We start from the raw sequence: 6290 nt of genomic DNA, 5'->3' as shown, positions 1-6290 counted from the left end.
GTCTATATGTAAATTTATTAAATGAAAAAGTTTTATTTTAAATGAGTTGTAGACAGATTCGACTGAACTTTTTTATGCTGGATTTGAAGTTTCTTTTTGGACAGCATGAACCAGAATTGCAGTAGTGAACGCCGTTCCGATCTTTCTATGGAAGGTCTTATCTTAATTGTATGTTCCATGTGGTCGGAGTGCTTGAAAGATTTAGATACTGAAGAAAGATTCCTTTTCACATTTTAAATAACATTTAAAACGGTTTTAATACAAGTAGTTTTTTTTGTAGAGGCTTTTGTTCGTGGCAGTTGTGGGTGTATTTCAATTCCTGAGTGTTGCAGCTTCCGAAAATGCAAAACTCGCCAGAATAATGAGCCCTCTCCAGTCGAACAAGCTGTTGTGTTGACTAGAAGAAGAACAGAAGAGAATAATGGAGTGAAAAATATGGGTCTAATATGTTAATCTGAATAAACTAAAGTGTTGCTCCACAAGGGTTGAATCAGACGTTCCAGGGTTGTGAAATAAAGGATAAGATAGTAAGAAAACCTCTGCAAGGAATAATCAAGACAACAATAGAAATACTTCGTTCTCTATTGTTTTATTCGGCCATTAGGGTATGTCCGGGGACTTAAAACGCTAGAAAGTGGGTTTACGATATTCGTAGAAGGCAGAGCACATATAGCCCATTATGCAGCTTTGTGCTTAACTTCAAACAAACTTAGCCTCCCAGTGGCTCAGCAGTATGTCTGCGGACTTACAACGCTAAAAACCTGGTTTCGATACCTGTGGTGGGCAGAGCACAGATAGCCCATTGTGCTTAATTCAGAACAACAACAACATCAAACAAACTTAAATTGAAATAAATTTCCTGCGGTGTCTTTGACCCTAGGAATTACAACTGGAAAGCGTAATATGTAAAAAAAAGTATTGAATAAATTGCCTCCCAAGATCTCACTAACATTAGTTCCTTTTTAACAACTACTAAATACATCAAACGAAAGATATGTCTTGTATTTTGGTTGTTTTTTTTTAATTTCGCGCAAAGCTTCACGAGGGCTATCTGCGTTAGCCGTCCCTAATTTAGCAGCGTAAGACTAGAGGGAAGGCAACTACTCATCACCACCCACCGCCAACTCTTTGGCTACTGTTTTACCATCGAATAGTGAGATTGACCGTCACATTATAACGCTCCCACGGTTGAAAGAGCGTGCATGTTTGGCGCGACGGGGATTCGAACCCGCGGCTCTCAGATTACGAGTCTAACGCTTTAACCCACCTGGCCATGACGAGCATTGCAGTAGAAACTTATTTATCTAATTCGTATTGTTTATTTTTATACCCGAGTCTGCTCATTTCGTCCTCAATTGGGTTAACATAAGGTTCAAGAACTTACGACGCTAAAATAGGGAGTTCGATTCCCTGCGGTGGACAGAGCACAGAGAGACTATTATATAGCTTTGTGCTAAAACAAACTGTTTATTTCTATTCTACTTAAAATTAATTACTGTCAGCTTTGCTTCTGAAAATGTTAACGGAATACGATATGTATAAAAATTAGAATATTTTTCAATAATGAGTTGGTATTTCGTAGCGTAAAAACGTGTCTTCAAGTTGTTTGGTCATAAATGCTCCATTAGCATTTTTTATTATTAACCGATACAAAAACCAGCTTCTGAAACAAAATTGTCTAAATTGTTTCTTTGCTCCAAGTTGTTGAGAAACCATTGATGTGTTGAGCTTATGGCGTTTCATAATATATTAAAACATACACATTAAACAACAAATTTAAGTATTGAAATTAGTCACACTAAGTATTGCTGGTGTTCCAACGTAGTGTACTTAGAAAATAAATGATTTCAAAATTGTTTATAGTCAGTTCTTTACACTGAGTTTTGAAACATGCAAAGACGTAAAATTATTTAATATTATGCAATGTGGACTCTAGCAATAGTGAACAGTATGAAAATAAATCGGGGATTTGAGGGTTAACACGAAAACTATAAGTTTTGTTTTTAAGAACTCAAATAATACTTTGAACTGTGACTAACTTTTCTTATGACGAGAAATTCACTTGAAGTAAAACTGTATTTTCGAGACGGGTGGTATAGGTATTAGTACTTCAATTAAAATAAAGCACAGAATAACGTTTCGATCTCTTAGATCATCTTAAGGTTAACAAAGAGAGAGTTTACAACTGACCGTTGCCCCACACATGTCTTAGGGACGGGGCTGTAAATAGGTACTGAATTGTAGGTGGCGCTGCAGTTATATGTTAGGTTATTAATTAGTATAGGTATAAAGGTGTTCCTTTATATTGTTTTATTTTTGGTTTTAGTTGTCGTATAAGTAGAACTTTGATTTTGCGGTCATCGTCAGGTCATCGAAGAATGTCGAAACGTTGTTCGCTCCTCTACATAAAAATTTTCTCAACCCAAACCAGCCGTTTTTACATATATGTTTTTCTCTACAAGTGGGTTTTCTCGTCATCACTGATTACGTTGTGTCTAACTTTTATCACTGCTATGAACACATATACTGTTGTTGTCTAGAACACTGCTATGTTTTGGAAGTTTGTGTCACCATAAAGAAAGGGCATTTCTCTTCAAAGTTTTACCAGTTTCAGTCAAATTTGAGTGCTATGAAGCTCAAAGCTACACAATGGGTTATCTGTCTGCTGCCCACAACGGGTGTCAGAATACGATTTTTAGCGTCGTAGGCCTGCACACTTACAGCTGAGCCAATGGGGTACAGTTTGAAATATCAGATATGTAACAAGGTATTAAAACAAGTGTATTTTTGAGTATCTAAAACTAAATGTGGCAGTGAAAGAATTAATCTATACAACTAGTACATATTTCGATAAAGATATAATAACTTTACGAAATAGCCTATGTCCTAAGTGAACTGAATAATCCCCGTGAAATTACAAGTTACTTACCTAACGGACTACCATGAAAATACTCTGTCGATATTCAAATTTATTTTAAGTTTTGATCATAAGATTGAACGTTGTGGGTAATATAATTGGAAAGGTTTCTTTGTCGTTTTACAGTAAACGGAAGTTTCCATATTGGTTAATAACGCTTTTTTCTATATTTTTTTTAGAATGGAATAAAATTGTATCTTGTGTTTATATATGATATAGGAAAAGATGAAAGCTAAATGAAGCCCATTGTAAAACTAGATAGTCTTAAACTTTGTTTTCCTATCAAAGGATTTAAACGTGTGTAAACAGTAGTTTTACCAACACCTGCATCATTTCTGTTCTGTGTTTGTCCAGGCTTTAAACACAACAGAAAATCAATACTTATGTAGTGAAAAAAACATTATTTTAAGTGTTTTTATTTGCAAAGAAAATGCAATCTTAAATCAACACTTACTTGAAAATTAAAGATACTTTTAATAAAGAGAAAGCTTGGAAATAAATTATAACACAAATTAGATGTATTTATACTATATGCGTTTAATTCACTGAGGGCAAGACTGTTTATTGATTTGTTCTAATAGTCTTCACTCACAGTTATAGAAAGTTGGAAGGACTGCTGACTCATCTACTTGTATACATCGCTAGAGCTGACTTTAGGAAGTGGCAGCAGTTGAAGTGCCTAAGGCTTTGTATAAGAACCACTTAAAATGAAACAGAGCTTTGAGTTCCAAATCTTTCATTGTCTCGTTGGTGTGTAAGAGCTTAGGAATAAAAAAAAAGAGACAAAGTTGCACTCTTCCTCTTGGACTGTACACCAAGTATCTTTAAATAGTCATCTCATTGATCAAACTCTTGTCAGTTGAGATAATAAAAATGCAAGAGATTTCTTTGGAAATTTATCCTAAAAAGTTCTTTGTTCCCTTGGTAGCCACCCGAAAAAAATTTCTTACTTAAACAAGAAGTTGGCGAAAGAGAGCTAACAGATTTATCTGTTAGGAATTGAGTATTCTACAATTTTTCTGTTAAAATACATATAAAAAATATAGATTTAGTGAATTACTACTGACGAATTATAATAATACTAATTATAATTCGTCAGTAATAATTTACTAAATGTATATTTTGTATATGTATTTTAACAGAAAAATTGTAGAATACTCAATAATAAATTAGTATTATTATAATTCGTCAGTAATAATTTACTAAATCTATATTTTTTATATGTACTTAACAGAAAAATTGTAGAGTACTCAATAATAAATTAGTATTATTATAATTCGTCAGTAATAATTTACTAAATCTATATTTTTATATGTATTTTAACAGAAAAATTGTAGAATACCCAATAATAAATTAGTATTATTGTTTGTTTTGTTTTGGAATTTCGCACAAAGCAACTCGAGGGCTATCTGTGCTAGCCGTCCCTAATTTAGCAGCGTAAGACTAGAGGGAAGGCAACTAGTCATCACCACCCACCGCCAACTCTTGGGCTACTCTTTTACCAACGAAAAGTGGGATTGACCGTCACATTATAACGCCCCACGGCTGGGAGGGCGAGCATGTTTGGCGCGACGCGGGCGCGAACCCGCGGATTACGAGTCGCACGCCTTACGCCCTTGGCCATGCCGGGCCTAGTATTATTGTAATCCGTCAGTAATAATTTACTGAATCTATATTTTTATATGTATTTTAACAGAAAAATTGTAGAATACTCAATAAGAAATTAGTATTATTATAATTCGTCAGTAATAATTTACTAAATCTATATTCTTATATGTATTTTAACAGAAAAATTGTAGAATACTCAATAATAAATTAGTATTATTATAATTCGTCAGTAATAATTTACTAAATTTATATTTTTATATGTATTTTAATAGAAAAATTATAGAATACTCAATAATAAATTAGTATTATTATAATTCGTCAATAATAATTTACTAAATCTATATTTTTACAGAAAAATTATAGAATACTCAATAATAATGCTAATTTATTATAATTCGTCAGTAATAACTTACTAAATATATATTTTTACATGTATTTTAATAGAAAAATTGTAGAATACTCAATAAGAAATTAGTATTATTATAATTCGTCAGTAATAATTTACTAAATCTATATTTTTACATGTATTTTAACAGAAAAATTGTAGAATACTCAATAATAAATTAGTATTATTATAATTTGTCAGTAATAATTTACTAAATCTATATTCTTATATGTATTTTAACAGAAAAATTGTAGAATACTCAATAAGAAATTAGTATTATTATAATTCGTCAGTAATAATTTACTAAATCTATATTCTTATATGTATTTTAACAGAAAAATTGTAGAATACTCAATAATAAATTAGTATTATTATAATTCGTCAGTAATAATTTACTAAATTTATATTTTTATATGTATTTTAATAGAAAAATTATAGAATACTCAATAATAAATTAGTATTATTATAATTCGTCAATAATAATTTACTAAATCTATATTTTTACAGAAAAATTATAGAATACTCAATAATAATGCTAATTTATTATAATTCGTCAGTAATAACTTACTAAATATATATTTTTACATGTATTTTAATAGAAAAATTGTAGAATACTCAATAAGAAATTAGTATTATTATAATTCGTCAGTAATAATTTACTAAATCTATATTTTTACATGTATTTTAACAGAAAAATTGTAGAATACTCAATAATAAATTAGTATTATTATAATTCGTCAGTAATAATTTACTAAATCTATATTCTTATATGTATTTTAACAGAAAAATTGTAGAATACTCAATAATAAATTAGTATTATTATAATTCGTCAGTAATAATTTATTAAATTTATATTTTTATATGTATTTTAATAGAAAAATTATAGAATACTCAATAATAAATTAGTATTATTATAATTCGTCAATAATAATTTACTAAATCTATATTTTTACAGAAAAATTATAGAATACTCAATAATAATGCTAATTTATTATAATTCGTCAGTAATAACTTACTAAATATATATTTTTACATGTATTTTAATAGAAAAATTGTAGAATACTCAATAATAAATTAGTATTATTATAACTTTTGTACAAACTGCTGATAAGTACTTTTTCTTCCGAAGAGCATTATAGTTTAATTTTTCTACTATGTAAAATCGGCAACATTTCCAAAGTGTACCGAATATTTTTCAAGAATGTTTCAAAATTAAAGAAAATTAATTTTATATCTTTTCTCTCGGTAGAGAGCGTAGTAAGTTTACTGACTTACAACGCTAAAATCCGAGGCTCGATTCGCTGCAGATAGCCCAAGTGGTTTTGCTCTAAATTTAACAAATTCATAATCCTACAAATCTTTGAAAAGACAAAATAATAA

This window comes from Tachypleus tridentatus, chromosome 13 (assembly GCF_004210375.1).
Source record: "Tachypleus tridentatus isolate NWPU-2018 chromosome 13, ASM421037v1, whole genome shotgun sequence".
Taxonomy (NCBI): domain Eukaryota; kingdom Metazoa; phylum Arthropoda; class Merostomata; order Xiphosura; family Limulidae; genus Tachypleus; species Tachypleus tridentatus.
This window is presented reverse-complemented; position numbering follows the sequence as displayed.